The following is an 18,372-nucleotide window of genomic DNA, read 5'->3' as shown; positions in this document are numbered from 1 at the left end:
ATTGGTCAGCACCACACACCCTGGTGTAATGTGAATGGCCTTAGCCAACACCACTTGCCCTGTTGAAATGTGGATGGTATTGGCCAGCAGAACAGGCCCTGGTGTAATGTGACTGTCCTCAGACAACACCACTGGCCCTGGAGTAATGTGGATGGCATCACCCAGCAGCACAGGCCCTGGTGTGGTCAATATGGCCTCACAGGGAGCACTGTCCCTGGTGTAATGTGGATGGCCTCAGCCAACAACACTTTTTCTGGTGAAATGTGGATGGTATTGGCCAGCACCACAGGCCCTGATGAAATGTGAATGTCCTCAGCCAACACCGCTGAAACTGGTGTAATGTGGATGGCATCAGCCATGACCACAGGCCCTGGTGAAATGTAGTTGGCCTCAGCCATGACCACAGGCCCTGGTGAAATGTAAATGTCCTCAGCCAGTAGCACAGGCCCTGTTGTAATGTGGATGGCCTCATCTAACAACACTGTCCCTGGTGAAATGTGGATGGTATTGGCCAGCAGCACAGGCCCTGGTGTAGTGTGAATGTCCTCAGCCAACACCACTGGCCCTGGTGTAATGTGGATGGCATCAGCCAGTATCACAGGCCCTGATGAAATAAGGATGTATCACACAGCATCACAGGCCCTGGCGTGGTCAATATGGCCTCACAGGGAGCACTGTCCCTGGTGTAATGTGGATGGCCTCAGCCAGTAGCACAGGCCCTGTTGTAATGTGGATGGCCTCATCTAACAACACTGTCCCTGGTGAAATATGGATGGTATTGGTCAGCAGAACAGGCCCTGGTGTAATGTGACTGTCCTCAGACAACACCACTGGCCCTGGAGTAATGTGGATGGCATCACCCAGCAGCACAGGCCCTGGTGTGGTCAATATGGCCTCACAGGGAGCACTGTCCCTGGTGTAATGTGGATGGCCTCAGCCAACAACACTTTTTCTGGTGAAATGTGGATGGTATTGGCCAGCACCACAGGCCCTGATGAAATGTGAATGTCCTCAGCCAACACCGCTGAAACTGGTGTAATGTGGATGGCATCAGCCATGACCACAGGCCCTGGTGAAATGTAGTTGGCCTCAGCCATGACCACAGGCCCTGGTGAAATGTAAATGTCCTCAGCCAGTAGCACAGGCCCTGTTGTAATGTGGATGGCCTCATCTAACAACACTGTCCCTGGTGAAATGTGGATGGTATTGGCCAGCAGCACAGGCCCTGGTGTAGTGTGAATGTCCTCAGCCAACACCACTGGCCCTGGTGTAATGTGGATGGCATCAGCCAGTATCACAGGCCCTGATGAAATAAGGATGTATCACACAGCATCACAGGCCCTGGCGTGGTCAATATGGCCTCACAGGGAGCACTGTCCCTGGTGTAATGTGGATGGCCTCAGCCAGTAGCACAGGCCCTGTTGTAATGTGGATGGCCTCATCTAACAACACTGTCCCTGGTGAAATATGGATGGTATTGGTCAGCACCACACACCCTGGTGTAATGTGAATGGCCTTAGCCAACAACACTTGCCCTGGTGAAATGAGGATGTATCACCCAGCAGCACAGGCCCTGGTGTGGTCAATATGCCCTCACAGGGAGCATTGTCCCTGGTGTAATGTGGATGGCCTCAGCCAACAACACTTTTTCTGGTGAAATGTGGATGGTATTGGCCAGCACCAAAGGCCCTGATAAAATGTGAATGTCCTCAGCCAACACCACTGAACCTGGTGTAATGTGGATTGCATCAGCCATGACCACAGGCCCTGGTGAAATGTAGTTGGCCTCAGCCATGACCACAGGCCCTGGTGAAATGTAAATGTCCTCAGCCAGTAGCACAGGCCCTGTTGTAATGTGGATGGCCTCATCTAACAACACTGTCCCTGGTGAAATGTGGATGGTATTGGCCAGCAGCACAGGCCCTGGTGTAGTGTGAATGTCCTCAGCCAACACCACTGGCCCTGGTGTAATGTGGATGGCATCAGCCAGTATCACAGGCCCTGATGAAATAAGGATGTATCACACAGCATCACAGGCCCTGGCGTGGTCAATATGGCCTCACAGGGAGCACTGTCCCTGGTGTAATGTGGATGGCCTCAGCCAGTAGCACAGGCCCTGTTGTAATGTGGATGGCCTCATCTAACAACACTGTCCCTGGTGAAATATGGATGGTATTGGTCAGCACCACACACCCTGGTGTAATGTGAATGGACTTAGCCAACAACACTTGCCCTGGTGAAATGAGGATGTATCACCCAGCAGCACAGGCCCTGGTGTGGTCAATATGCCCTCACAGGGAGCATTGTCCCTGGTGTAATGTGGATGGCCTCAGCCAACAACACTTTTTCTGGTGAAATGTGGATGGTATTGGCCAGCACCAAAGGCCCTGATGAAATGTGAATGTCCTCAGCCAACACCACTGAACCTGGTGTAATGTGGATTGCATCAGCCATGACCACAGGCCCTGGTGAAATGTAGTTGGCCTCAGCCATGACCACAGGCCCTGGTGAAATGTAGTTGGCCTCAGCCATGACCACAGGCCCTGGTGAAATGTAAATGTCCTCAGCCAGTAGCACAGGCCCTGTTGTAATGTGGATGGCCTCATCTAACAACACTGTCCCTGGTGAAATGTGGATGGTATTGGCCAGCAGCACAGGCCCTGGTGTAGTGTGAATGTCCTCAGCCAACACCACTGGCCCTGGTGTAATGTGGATGGCATCAGCCAGTATCACAGGTCCTGATGAAATAAGGATGTATCACACAGCATCACAGGCCCTGGCGTGGTCAATATGGCCTCACAGGGAGCACTATCCCTGGTGTAATGTGGATGGCCTCAGCCAGTAGCACAGGCCCTGTTGTAATGTGGATGGCCTTATCTAACAACACTGTCCCTGGTGAAATATGGATGGTATTGGTCAGCACCACACACCCTGGTGTAATGTGAATGGCCTTAGCCAACAACACTTGCCCTGGTGAAATGAGGATGTATCACCCAGCAGCACAGGCCCTGGTGTGGTCAATATGCCCTCACAGGGAGCATTGTCCCTGGTGTAATGTGGATGGCCTCAGCCAACAACACTTTTTCTGGTGAAATGTGGATGGTATTGGCCAGCACCAAAGGCCCTGATGAAATGTGAATGTCCTCAGCCAACACCACTGAACCTGGTGTAATGTGGATTGCATCAGCCATGACCACAGGCCCTGGTGAAATGTAGTTGGCCTCAGCCATGACCACAGGCCCTGGTGAAATGTAAATGTCCTCAGCCAGTAGCAAAGGCCCTGTTGTAATGTGGATTGCCTCATCTAACAACACTGTCCCTGGTGAAATTTGGATGGTATTGGTCAGCACCACACACCCTGGTGTAATGTGAATGGTCTTAACCAACAACACTTGCCTTGTTGAAATGTGGATGGTATTGGCCAGCACCACAGGCCCTGGTGTAATGTGACTGTCCTCAGCCAACACCACTGGCCCTGGTGTAATGTGGATGGCAGCAGCGAGTATCACAGGCCCTGGTGAAATGAGGATGTATCACCCAGCAGCACAGGCCCTGGTGTGGTCAATATGGCCTCACAGGGAGCACTGTCCCTGATGTAATGTGGATGGCGTCAGCCAACAGCACTTTTTCTGGTGAAATGTGGATGGTATTGGCCAGCACCACAGGCCCTGTCGTAATGTGCATGTCCCCAGCCAACACCACTGGCCCTGGTGTAATGTGGATGGTATTGGCCAGCACCACAGGCCCAGGTGAAATGTGAATGTCCTCAGCCAACACCACTGGCCCTGGTGTAATGTGGATGGCATCAGCTATGACCACAGGCCCTGGTGAAATGTAGTTGGCCTCAGCCATGACCACAGGCCCTGGTGAAATGTAAATGTCCTCAGCCAGTAGCACAGGCCCTGTTGTAATGTGGATGGCCTCATCTAACAACACTGTCCCTGGTGAAATATGGATGGTATTGGTCAGCACCACACATCTTGGTGTAATGTGAATGGCCTTAGCCAACACCACTGGCCCTGGTGAAATGTGCATGATATCTGTCAGCACCCCAGGCCCAGGTGTAATGTCGATGGCATCAACAAGCAGCAGAGGCCCTGGTGGGGTGAAGATGGCCTCACAGGAAGCACTGTCCCTGGTGTAATGTGAATGGTAGAAGCCGGCATCAAAGACAGTGATGTAATGTGAATGGCCTCAGCACACAACAGTGGCCCTGGTGAAATGTGGTTGATATTGGCCAGCACCACTGGCCCTGGTGTAATGTAGTTGGCCTCAGCCATGACCACAGGCCCTGGTGAAATGTAAATGTCCTCAGCCAGTAGCACAGGCCCTGTTGTAATGTGGATGGCCTCATTTAACAACACTGTCCCTGGTGAAACATGGATGTATTGGTCAGCACCACACACCCTGGTGTAATGTGAATGGCCTTAGCCAACAACACTTGCCCTGTTGAAATGTGGATGGTATTGGCCAGCAGAACAGGCCCTGGTGTAATGTGACTGTCCTCAGCCAACACCACTGGCCCTGGTGTAATGTGGATGGCATCAGCCAGTATCAAAGGCCCTGGTGAAATGAGGATGTATCACCCAGCAGCACAGGCCCTGGTGTGGTCAATATGGCCTCAAAGGGAGCACTGTCCCTGGTGTAATGTGGATGACCTCAGCCAACAACACTTTTTCTGGTGAAATGTGGATGGTATTGGCCAGCACCACAGGCCCTGATGAAATGTGAATGTCCTCAGCCAACACCACTGAAACTGGTGTAATGTGGATGGCATCAGCCATGACCACAGGCCCTGGTGAAATGTAGTTGGCCTCAGCCATGACCACAGGCCCTGGTGAAATGTAAATGTCCTCAGCCAGTAGCACAGGCCCTGTTGTAATGTGGATGGCCTCAGCCAACAACACTTTCTCTGGTGAAATGTGGATGGTATTGGCCAGCACCACAGGCCCTGGCGTAATGTGCATATCCCCAGCCAACACCACTGGCCCTGGTGTAATGTGGATGGTATTGGCCAGCACCACAGGCCCTCTTGAAATGTGAATGTCCTCAGCCAACACCACTGGCCCTGGTATAATGTGGATGGCATCAGCCATGACCACAGGCCCTGGTGAAATGTAGTTGGCCTCACCCATGACCACAGGCCGTGGTGAAATGTAAATGTCCTCAGGCAGTAGCACAGGCCCTGTTGTAATGTGGATGGCCTCATCTAACAACACTGTCCCTGGTGAAATGTGCATGATATCTGTCAGCACCCCAGGCCCAGGTGTAATGTGGATGGCATCAACGAGCAGCAGAGGCCCTGGTGGGGTGAAGATGGCCTCACAGGAAGCACTGTCCCTGGTGTAATGTGAATGGTAGAAGCCGGCATCAAAGACCGTGATGTAATGTGAATGGCCTCAGCCAACAACAGTGGCCTTGGTGAAATGTGGTTGATATTGGCCAGCACCACTGGCCCCGGTGTAATGTGGATGGCCTCAGCCATGACCACAGGCCCTGGTGAAATGTAGTTGGCCTCAGCCATGACCACAGGCCCTGGTGAAATGTAAATGTCCTCAGCCAGTAGCACAGGCCCTGTTGTAATGTGGATGGCCTCATCTAACAACACTGTCCCTGGTGAAACATGGATGGTATTGGTCAGCACCACACACCCTGGTGTAATGTGAATGGTCTTAACCAACAACACTTGCCTTGTTGAAATGTGGATGGTATTGGCCAGCACCACAGGCCCTGGTGTAATGTGACTGTCCTCAGCCAACACCACTGGCCCTGGTGTAATGTGGATGGCATCAGCCAGTATCACAGGCCCTGGTGAAATGAGGATGTATCACCCAGCAGCACAGGCCCTGGTGTGGTCAATATGGCCTCACAGGGAGCACTGTCCCTGGTGTAATGTGGATGGCCTCAGCCAGTAGCACAGGCCCTGTTGTAATGTGGATGGCCTCATCTAACAACACTGTCCCTGGTGAAATATGGATGGTATTGGTCAGCACCACACACCCTGGTGTAATGTGAATGGCCTTAGCCAACAACACTTTCTCTGGTGAAATGTGGATGGTATTGGCCAGCACCACAGGCCCTGGCGTAATGTGCATATCCCCAGCCAACACCACTGGCCCTGGTGTAATGTGGATGGTATTGGCCAGCACCACAGGCCCTCTTGAAATGTGAATGTCCTCAGCCAACACCACTGGCCCTGGTGTAATGTGGATGGCATCAGCCATGACCACAGGCCCTGGTGAAATGTAGTTGGCCTCACCCATGACCACAGGCCGTGGTGAAATGTAAATGTTCTCAGGCAGTAGCACAGGCCCTGTTGTAATGTGGATGGCCTCATCTAACAACACTGTCCCTGGTGAAATGTACATGATATCTGTCAGCACCCCAGGCCCAGGTGTAATGTGGATGGCATCAACGAGCAGCAGAGCCCCTGGTGGGGTGAAGATGGCCTCACAGGAAGCACTGTCTCTGGTGTAATGTGAATGGTAGAAGCCGGCATCAAAGACCGTGATGTAATGCGAATGGCCTCAGCCAACAACAGTGGCCCTGGTAAAATCTGGTTGATATTGGCCAGCACCACTGGCCCTGGTGTAATGCGAATTGCCTCAGCCATGACCACAGGCCCTGGTGAAATGTAGTTGGCCTCAGCCATGACCACAGGCCCTGGTGAAATGTAAATGTCCTCAGCCAGTAGCACAGGCCCTGTTGTAATGTGGATGGCCTCATCTAACAACACTGTCCCTGGTGAAATATGGATGGTATTGGTCAGCACCACACACCCTGGTGTAATGTGAATGGCCTTAACCAACAACACTTGCCCTGGTGAAATGTGGATGGTATTGGCCAGCACCACAGGCCCTGGTGTAATGTGACTGTCCTCAGCCAACACCACTGGCCCTGGTGTAATGTGGATGGCATCAGCCAGTATCACAGGCCCTGGTGAAATGAGGATGTATCACCCAGCAGCACAGGCCCTGGTGTGGTCAATATGGCCTCACAGGGAGCACTGTCCCTGATGTAATGTGGATGGCCTCAGCCAACAACACTTTTTCTGGTGAAATGTGGATGGTATTGGCCAGCACCACAGTCCCAGGTGAAATGTGAATGTCCTCAGCCAACACCACTGGCCCTGGTGTAATGTGGATGGCATCAGCTATGACCACAGGCCCTGGTGAAATGTAGTTGGCCTCAGCCATGACCACAGGCCCTGGTGAAATGTAAATGTCCTCAGCCAGTAGCACAGGCCCTGTTGTAATGTGGATGGCCTCATCTAACAACACTGTCCCTGGTGAAATATGGATGGTATTGGTCAGCACCACACATCTTGGTGTAATGTGAATGGCCTTAGCCAACACCACTGGCCCTGGTGAAATGTGCATGATATCTGTCAGCACCCCAGGCCCAGGTGTAATGTCGATGGCATCAACAAGCAGCAGAGGCCCTGGTGGGGTGAAGATGGCCTCACAGGAAGCACTGTCCCTGGTGTAATGTGAATTGTAGAAGCCGGCATCAAAGACCGTGATGTAATGTGAATGGCCTCAGCCAGCACCACTGGCCCTGGTGTAATGTAGTTGGCCTCAGCCATGACCACAGGCCCTGGTGAAATGTAAATGTCCTCAGCCAGTAGCACAGGCCCTGTTGTAATGTGGATGGCCTCATCTAACAACACTGTCCCTGGTGAAACATGGATGGTATTGGTCAGCACCACACACCCTGGTGTAATGTGAATGGCCTTAGCCAACAACACTTGCCCTGTTGAAATGTGGATGGTATTGGCCAGCAGAACAGGCCCTGGTGTAATGTGACTGTCCTCAGCCAACACCACTGGCCCTGGTGTAATGTGGATGGCATCAGCCAGTATCAAAGGCCCTGGTGAAATGAGGATGTATCACCCAGCAGCACAGGCCCTGGTGTGGTCAATATGGCCTCAAAGGGAGCACTGTCCCTGTTGTAATGTGGATGACCTCAGCAAACAACACTTTTTCTGGTGAAATGTGGATGGTATTGGCCAGCACCACAGGCCCTGATGAAATGTGAATGTCCTCAGCCAACACCACTGAACCTGGTGTAATGTAGTTGGCCTCAGCCATGACCACAGGCCCTGGTGAAATGTAAATGTCCTCAGCCAGTAGCACAGGCCCTGTTGTAATGTGGATGGCCTCATCTAACAACACTGTCCCTGGTGAAACATGGATGGTATTGGTCAGCACCACACACCCTGGTGTAATGTGAATGGCCTTAGCCAACAAAACTTGCCCTGTTGAAATGTGGATGGTATTGGCCAGCAGAACAGGCCCTGGTGTAATGTGACTGTCCTCAGCCAACACCACTGGCCCTGGTGTAATGTGGATGGCATCAGCCAGTATCAAAGGCCCTGGTGAAATGAGGATGTATCACCCAGCAGCACAGGCCCTGGTGTGGTCAATATGGCCTCAAAGGGAGCACTGTCCCTGGTGTAATGTGGATGACCTCAGCCAACAACACTTTTTCTGGTGAAATGTGGATGGTATTGGCCAGCACCACAGGCCCTGATGAAATGTGAATGTCCTCAGCCAACACCACTGAAACTGGTGTAATGTGGATGGCATCAGCCATGACCACAGGCCCTGGTGAAATGTAGTTGGCCTCAGCCATGACCACAGGCCCTGGTGAAATGTAAATGTCCTCAGCCAGTAGCACAGGCCCTGTTGTAATGTGGATGGCCTCAGCCAACAACACTTTCTCTGGTGAAATGTGGATGGTATTGGCCAGCACCACACACCTTGGTGTAATGTGAATGGCCTTAACCAACAACACTTGCCCTGGTGAAATGTGGATGGTATTGGCCAGCACCACAGGCCCTGGTGTAATGTGACTGTCCTCAGCCAACACCACTGGCCCTGGTGTAATGTGGATGGCATCAGCCAGTATCACAGGCCCTGGTGAAATGAGGATGTATCACCCAGCAGCACAGGCCCTGGTGTGGTCAATATGGCCTCACAGGGAGCACTGTCCCTGATGTAATGTGGATGGCCTCAGCCAACAACACTTTTTCTGGTGAAATGTGGATGGTATTGGCCAGCACCACAGTCCCAGGTGAAATGTGAATGTCCTCAGCCAACACCACTGGCCCTGGTGTAATGTGGATGGCATCAGCTATGACCACAGGCCCTGGTGAAATGTAGTTGGCCTCAGCCATGACCACAGGCCCTGGTGAAATGTAAATGTCCTCAGCCAGTAGCACAGGCCCTGTTGTAATGTGGATGGCCTCATCTAACAACACTGTCCCTGGTGAAACATGGATGGTATTGGTCAGCACCACACACCCTGGTGTAATGTGAATGGCCTTAGCCAACACCACTTGCCCTGTTGAAATGTGGATGGTATTGGCCAGCAGAACAGGCCCTGGTGTAATGTGACTGTCCTCAGACAACACCACTGGCCCTGGAGTAATGTGGATGGCATCACCCAGCAGCACAGGCCCTGGTGTGGTCAATATGGCCTCACAGGGAGCACTGTCCCTGGTGTAATGTGGATGGCCTCAGCCAACAACACTTTTTCTGGTGAAATGTGGATGGTATTGGCCAGCACCACAGGCCCTGATGAAATGTGAATGTCCTCAGCCAACACCGCTGAAACTGGTGTAATGTGGATGGCATCAGCCATGACCACAGGCCCTGGTGAAATGTAGTTGGCCTCAGCCATGACCACAGGCCCTGGTGAAATGTAAATGTCCTCAGCCAGTAGCACAGGCCCTGTTGTAATGTGGATGGCCTCATCTAACAACACTGTCCCTGGTGAAATGTGGATGGTATTGGCCAGCAGCACAGGCCCTGGTGTAGTGTGAATGTCCTCAGCCAACACCACTGGCCCTGGTGTAATGTGGATGGCATCAGCCAGTATCACAGGCCCTGATGAAATAAGGATGTATCACACAGCATCACAGGCCCTGGCGTGGTCAATATGGCCTCACAGGGAGCACTGTCCCTGGTGTAATGTGGATGGCCTCAGCCAGTAGCACAGGCCCTGTTGTAATGTGGATGGCCTCATCTAACAACACTGTCCCTGGTGAAATATGGATGGTATTGGTCAGCACCACACACCCTGGTGTAATGTGAATGGCCTTAGCCAACAACACTTGCCCTGGTGAAATGAGGATGTATCACCCAGCAGCACAGGCCCTGGTGTGGTCAATATGCCCTCACAGGGAGCATTGTCCCTGGTGTAATGTGGATGGCCTCAGCCAACAACACTTTTTCTGGTGAAATGTGGATGGTATTGGCCAGCACCAAAGGCCCTGATAAAATGTGAATGTGCTCAGCCAACACCACTGAACCTGGTGTAATGTGGATTGCATCAGCCATGACCACAGGCCCTGGTGAAATGTAGTTGGCCTCAGCCATGACCACAGGCCCTGGTGAAATGTAAATGTCCTCAGCCAGTAGCACAGGCCCTGTTGTAATGTGGATGGCCTCATCTAACAACACTGTCCCTGGTGAAATGTGGATGGTATTGGCCAGCAGCACAGGCCCTGGTGTAGTGTGAATGTCCTCAGCCAACACCACTGGCCCTGGTGTAATGTGGATGGCATCAGCCAGTATCACAGGCCCTGATGAAATAAGGATGTATCACACAGCATCACAGGCCCTGGCGTGGTCAATATGGCCTCACAGGGAGCACTGTCCCTGGTGTAATGTGGATGGCCTCAGCCAGTAGCACAGGCCCTGTTGTAATGTGGATGGCCTCATCTAACAACACTGTCCCTGGTGAAATATGGATGGTATTGGTCAGCACCACACACCCTGGTGTAATGTGAATGGACTTAGCCAACAACACTTGCCCTGGTGAAATGAGGATGTATCACCCAGCAGCACAGGCCCTGGTGTGGTCAATATGCCCTCACAGGGAGCATTGTCCCTGGTGTAATGTGGATGGCCTCAGCCAACAACACTTTTTCTGGTGAAATGTGGATGGTATTGGCCAGCACCAAAGGCCCTGATGAAATGTGAATGTCCTCAGCCAACACCACTGAACCTGGTGTAATGTGGATTGCATCAGCCATGACCACAGGCCCTGGTGAAATGTAGTTGGCCTCAGCCATGACCACAGGCCCTGGTGAAATGTAGTTGGCCTCAGCCATGACCACAGGCCCTGGTGAAATGTAAATGTCCTCAGCCAGTAGCACAGGCCCTGTTGTAATGTGGATGGCCTCATCTAACAACACTGTCCCTGGTGAAATGTGGATGGTATTGGCCAGCAGCACAGGCCCTGGTGTAGTGTGAATGTCCTCAGCCAACACCACTGGCCCTGGTGTAATGTGGATGGCATCAGCCAGTATCACAGGTCCTGATGAAATAAGGATGTATCACACAGCATCACAGGCCCTGGCGTGGTCAATATGGCCTCACAGGGAGCACTATCCCTGGTGTAATGTGGATGGCCTCAGCCAGTAGCACAGGCCCTGTTGTAATGTGGATGGCCTTATCTAACAACACTGTCCCTGGTGAAATATGGATGGTATTGGTCAGCACCACACACCCTGGTGTAATGTGAATGGCCTTAGCCAACAACACTTGCCCTGGTGAAATGAGGATGTATCACCCAGCAGCACAGGCCCTGGTGTGGTCAATATGCCCTCACAGGGAGCATTGTCCCTGGTGTAATGTGGATGGCCTCAGCCAACAACACTTTTTCTGGTGAAATGTGGATGGTATTGGCCAGCACCAAAGGCCCTGATGAAATGTGAATGTCCTCAGCCAACACCACTGAACCTGGTGTAATGTGGATTGCATCAGCCATGACCACAGGCCCTGGTGAAATGTAGTTGGCCTCAGCCATGACCACAGGCCCTGGTGAAATGTAAATGTCCTCAGCCAGTAGCAAAGGCCCTGTTGTAATGTGGATTGCCTCATCTAACAACACTGTCCCTGGTGAAATTTGGATGGTATTGGTCAGCACCACACACCCTGGTGTAATGTGAATGGTCTTAACCAACAACACTTGCCTTGTTGAAATGTGGATGGTATTGGCCAGCACCACAGGCCCTGGTGTAATGTGACTGTCCTCAGCCAACACCACTGGCCCTGGTGTAATGTGGATGGCAGCAGCGAGTATCACAGGCCCTGGTGAAATGAGGATGTATCACCCAGCAGCACAGGCCCTGGTGTGGTCAATATGGCCTCACAGGGAGCACTGTCCCTGATGTAATGTGGATGGCGTCAGCCAACAGCACTTTTTCTGGTGAAATGTGGATGGTATTGGCCAGCACCACAGGCCCTGTCGTAATGTGCATGTCCCCAGCCAACACCACTGGCCCTGGTGTAATGTGGATGGTATTGGCCAGCACCACAGGCCCAGGTGAAATGTGAATGTCCTCAGCCAACACCACTGGCCCTGGTGTAATGTGGATGGCATCAGCTATGACCACAGGCCCTGGTGAAATGTAGTTGGCCTCAGCCATGACCACAGGCCCTGGTGAAATGTAAATGTCCTCAGCCAGTAGCACAGGCCCTGTTGTAATGTGGATGGCCTCATCTAACAACACTGTCCCTGGTGAAATATGGATGGTATTGGTCAGCACCACACATCTTGGTGTAATGTGAATGGCCTTAGCCAACACCACTGGCCCTGGTGAAATGTGCATGATATCTGTCAGCACCCCAGGCCCAGGTGTAATGTCGATGGCATCAACAAGCAGCAGAGGCCCTGGTGGGGTGAAGATGGCCTCACAGGAAGCACTGTCCCTGGTGTAATGTGAATGGTAGAAGCCGGCATCAAAGACAGTGATGTAATGTGAATGGCCTCAGCACACAACAGTGGCCCTGGTGAAATGTGGTTGATATTGGCCAGCACCACTGGCCCTGGTGTAATGTAGTTGGCCTCAGCCATGACCACAGGCCCTGGTGAAATGTAAATGTCCTCAGCCAGTAGCACAGGCCCTGTTGTAATGTGGATGGCCTCATTTAACAACACTGTCCCTGGTGAAACATGGATGTATTGGTCAGCACCACACACCCTGGTGTAATGTGAATGGCCTTAGCCAACAACACTTGCCCTGTTGAAATGTGGATGGTATTGGCCAGCAGAACAGGCCCTGGTGTAATGTGACTGTCCTCAGCCAACACCACTGGCCCTGGTGTAATGTGGATGGCATCAGCCAGTACCAAAGGCCCTGGTGAAATGAGGATGTATCACCCAGCAGCACAGGCCCTGGTGTGGTCAATATGGCCTCAAAGGGAGCACTGTCCCTGGTGTAATGTGGATGACCTCAGCCAACAACACTTTTTCTGGTGAAATGTGGATGGTATTGGCCAGCACCACAGGCCCTGATGAAATGTGAATGTCCTCAGCCAACACCACTGAAACTGGTGTAATGTGGATGGCATCAGCCATGACCACAGGCCCTGGTGAAATGTAGTTGGCCTCAGCCATGACCACAGGCCCTGGTGAAATGTAAATGTCCTCAGCCAGTAGCACAGGCCCTGTTGTAATGTGGATGGCCTCAGCCAACAACACTTTCTCTGGTGAAATGTGGATGGTATTGGCCAGCACCACAGGCCCTGGCGTAATGTGCATATCCCCAGCCAACACCACTGGCCCTGGTGTAATGTGGATGGTATTGGCCAGCACCACAGGCCCTCTTGAAATGTGAATGTCCTCAGCCAACACCACTGGCCCTGGTATAATGTGGATGGCATCAGCCATGACCACAGGCCCTGGTGAAATGTAGTTGGCCTCACCCATGACCACAGGCCGTGGTGAAATGTAAATGTCCTCAGGCAGTAGCACAGGCCCTGTTGTAATGTGGATGGCCTCATCTAACAACACTGTCCCTGGTGAAATGTGCATGATATCTGTCAGCACCCCAGGCCCAGGTGTAATGTGGATGGCATCAACGAGCAGCAGAGGCCCTGGTGGGGTGAAGATGGCCTCACAGGAAGCACTGTCCCTGGTGTAATGTGAATGGTAGAAGCCGGCATCAAAGACCGTGATGTAATGTGAATGGCCTCAGCCAACAACAGTGGCCTTGGTGAAATGTGGTTGATATTGGCCAGCACCACTGGCCCCGGTGTAATGTGGATGGCCTCAGCCATGACCACAGGCCCTGGTGAAATGTAGTTGGCCTCAGCCATGACCACAGGCCCTGGTGAAATGTAAATGTCCTCAGCCAGTAGCACAGGCCCTGTTGTAATGTGGATGGCCTCATCTAACAACACTGTCCCTGGTGAAACATGGATGGTATTGGTCAGCACCACACACCCTGGTGTAATGTGAATGGTCTTAACCAACAACACTTGCCTTGTTGAAATGTGGATGGTATTGGCCAGCACCACAGGCCCTGGTGTAATGTGACTGTCCTCAGCCAACACCACTGGCCCTGGTGTAATGTGGATGGCATCAGCCAGTATCACAGGCCCTGGTGAAATGAGGATGTATCACCCAGCAGCACAGGCCCTGGTGTGGTCAATATGGCCTCACAGGGAGCACTGTCCCTGGTGTAATGTGGATGGCCTCAGCCAGTAGCAAAGGCCCTGTTGTAATGTGGATGGCCTCATCTAACAACACTGTCCCTGGTGAAATATGGATGGTATTGGTCAGCACCACACACCCTGGTGTAATGTGAATGGCCTTAGCCAACAACACTTTCTCTGGTGAAATGTGGATGGTATTGGCCAGCACCACAGGCCCTGGCGTAATGTGCATATCCCCAGCCAACACCACTGGCCCTGGTGTAATGTGGATGGTATTGGCCAGCACCACAGGCCCTCTTGAAATGTGAATGTCCTCAGCCAACACCACTGGCCCTGGTGTAATGTGGATGGCATCAGCCATGACCACAGGCCCTGGTGAAATGTAGTTGGCCTCACCCATGACCACAGGCCGTGGTGAAATGTAAATGTTCTCAGGCAGTAGCACAGGCCCTGTTGTAATGTGGATGGCCTCATCTAACAACACTGTCCCTGGTGAAATGTGCATGATATCTGTCAGCACCCCAGGCCCAGGTGTAATGTGGATGGCATCAACGAGCAGCAGAGCCCCTGGTGGGGTGAAGATGGCCTCACAGGAAGCACTGTCTCTGGTGTAATGTGAATGGTAGAAGCCGGCATCAAAGACCGTGATGTAATGCGAATGGCCTCAGCCAACAACAGTGGCCCTGGTAAAATCTGGTTGATATTGGCCAGCACCACTGGCCCTGGTGTAATGCGAATTGCCTCAGCCATGACCACAGGCCCTGGTGAAATGTAGTTGGCCTCAGCCATGACCACAGGCCCTGGTGAAATGTAAATGTCCTCAGCCAGTAGCACAGGCCCTGTTGTAATGTGGATGGCCTCATCTAACAACACTGTCCCTGGTGAAATATGGATGGTATTGGTCAGCACCACACACCCTGGTGTAATGTGAATGGCCTTAACCAACAACACTTGCCCTGGTGAAATGTGGATGGTATTGGCCAGCACCACAGGCCCTGGTGTAATGTGACTGTCCTCAGCCAACACCACTGGCCCTGGTGTAATGTGGATGGCATCAGCCAGTATCACAGGCCCTGGTGAAATGAGGATGTATCACCCAGCAGCACAGGCCCTGGTGTGGTCAATATGGCCTCACAGGGAGCACTGTCCCTGATGTAATGTGGATGGCCTCAGCCAACAACACTTTTTCTGGTGAAATGTGGATGGTATTGGCCAGCACCACAGTCCCAGGTGAAATGTGAATGTCCTCAGCCAACACCACTGGCCCTGGTGTAATGTGGATGGCATCAGCTATGACCACAGGCCCTGGTGAAATGTAGTTGGCCTCAGCCATGACCACAGGCCCTGGTGAAATGTAAATGTCCTCAGCCAGTAGCACAGGCCCTGTTGTAATGTGGATGGCCTCATCTAACAACACTGTCCCTGGTGAAATATGGATGGTATTGGTCAGCACCACACATCTTGGTGTAATGTGAATGGCCTTAGCCAACACCACTGGCCCTGGTGAAATGTGCATGATATCTGTCAGCACCCCAGGCCCAGGTGTAATGTCGATGGCATCAACAAGCAGCAGAGGCCCTGGTGGGGTGAAGATGGCCTCACAGGAAGCACTGTCCCTGGTGTAATGTGAATTGTAGAAGCCGGCATCAAAGACCGTGATGTAATGTGAATGGCCTCAGCCAGCACCACTGGCCCTGGTGAAATGTAAATGTCCTCAGCCAGTAGCACAGGCCCTGTTGTAATGTGGATGGCCTCATCTAACAACACTGTCCCTGGTGAAATATGGATGGTATTGGTCAGCACCACACACCCTGGTGTAATGTGAATGGCCTTAACCAACAACACTTGCCCTGGTGAAATGTGGATGGTATTGGCCAGCACCACAGGCCCTGGTGTAATGTGACTGTCCTCAGCCAACACCACTGGCCCTGGTGTAATGTGGATGGCATCAGCCAGTATCACAGGCCCTGGTGAAATGAGGATGTATCACCCAGCAGCACAGGCCCTGGTGTGGTCAATATGGCCTCACAGGGAGCACTGTCCCTGATGTAATGTGGATGGCCTCAGCCAACAACACTTTTTCTGGTGAAATGTGGATGGTATTGGCCAGCACCACAGTCCCAGGTGAAATGTGAATGTCCTCAGCCAACACCACTGGCCCTGGTGTAATGTGGATGGCATCAGCTATGACCACAGGCCCTGGTGAAATGTAGTTGGCCTCAGCCATGACCACAGGCCCTGGTGAAATGTAAATGTCCTCAGCCAGTAGCACAGGCCCTGTTGTAATGTGGATGGCCTCATCTAACAACACTGTCCCTGGTGAAATATGGATGGTATTGGTCAGCACCACACATCTTGGTGTAATGTGAATGGCCTTAGCCAACACCACTGGCCCTGGTGAAATGTGCATGATATCTGTCAGCACCCCAGGCCCAGGTGTAATGTCGATGGCATCAACAAGCAGCAGAGGCCCTGGTGGGGTGAAGATGGCCTCACAGGAAGCACTGTCCCTGGTGTAATGTGAATTGTAGAAGCCGGCATCAAAGACCGTGATGTAATGTGAATGGCCTCAGCCAGCACCACTGGCCCTGGTGTAATGTAGTTGGCCTCAGCCATGACCACAGGCCCTGGTGAAATGTAAATGTCCTCAGCCAGTAGCACAGGCCCTGTTGTAATGTGGATGGCCTCATCTAACAACACTGTCCCTGGTGAAACATGGATGGTATTGGTCAGCACCACACACCCTGGTGTAATGTGAATGGCCTTAGCCAACAACACTTGCCCTGTTGAAATGTGGATGGTATTGGCCAGCAGAACAGGCCCTGGTGTAATGTGACTGTCCTCAGCCAACACCACTGGCCCTGGTGTAATGTGGATGGCATCAGCCAGTATCAAAGGCCCTGGTGAAATGAGGATGTATCACCCAGCAGCACAGGCCCTGGTGTGGTCAATATGGCCTCAAAGGGAGCACTGTCCCTGTTGTAATGTGGATGACCTCAGCAAACAACACTTTTTCTGGTGAAATGTGGATGGTATTGGCCAGCACCACAGGCCCTGATGAAATGTGAATGTCCTCAGCCAACACCACTGAACCTGGTGTAATGTAGTTGGCCTCAGCCATGACCACAGGCCCTGGTGAAATGTAAATGTCCTCAGCCAGTAGCACAGGCCCTGTTGTAATGTGGATGGCCTCATCTAACAACACTGTCCCTGGTGAAACATGGATGGTATTGGTCAGCACCACACACCCTGGTGTAATGTGAATGGCCTTAGCCAACAAAACTTGCCCTGTTGAAATGTGGATGGTATTGGCCAGCAGAACAGGCCCTGGTGTAATGTGACTGTCCTCAGCCAACACCACTGGCCCTGGTGTAATGTGGATGGCATCAGCCAGTATCAAAGGCCCTGGTGAAATGAGGATGTATCACCCAGCAGCACAGGCCCTGGTGTGGTCAATATGGCCTCAAAGGGAGCACTGTCCCTGGTGTAATGTGGATGACCTCAGCCAACAACACTTTTTCTGGTGAAATGTGGATGGTATTGGCCAGCACCACAGGCCCTGATGAAATGTGAATGTCCTCAGCCAACACCACTGAAACTGGTGTAATGTGGATGGCATCAGCCATGACCACAGGCCCTGGTGAAATGTAGTTGGCCTCAGCCATGACCACAGGCCCTGGTGAAATGTAAATGTCCTCAGCCAGTAGCACAGGCCCTGTTGTAATGTGGATGGCCTCAGCCAACAACACTTTCTCTGGTGAAATGTGGATGGTATTGGCCAGCACCACACACCTTGGTGTAATGTGAATGGCCTTAACCAACAACACTTGCCCTGGTGAAATGTGGATGGTATTGGCCAGCACCACAGGCCCTGGTGTAATGTGACTGTCCTCAGCCAACACCACTGGCCCTGGTGTAATGT

The sequence above is a fragment of the Aulonocara sp. 'chitande type north' Nkhata Bay genome, linkage group LG18 (genome assembly GCF_057382095.1).
Source record: "Aulonocara sp. 'chitande type north' Nkhata Bay isolate Kocher_YH1m ecotype deep benthic linkage group LG18, A_spYH_male_GT1.1, whole genome shotgun sequence".
Classification (NCBI taxonomy): Eukaryota; Metazoa; Chordata; class Actinopteri; order Cichliformes; family Cichlidae; genus Aulonocara; species Aulonocara sp. 'chitande type north' Nkhata Bay.
The sequence above is the reverse complement of the archived record's forward strand: the minus strand, read 5'-3'. Positions refer to the sequence as shown.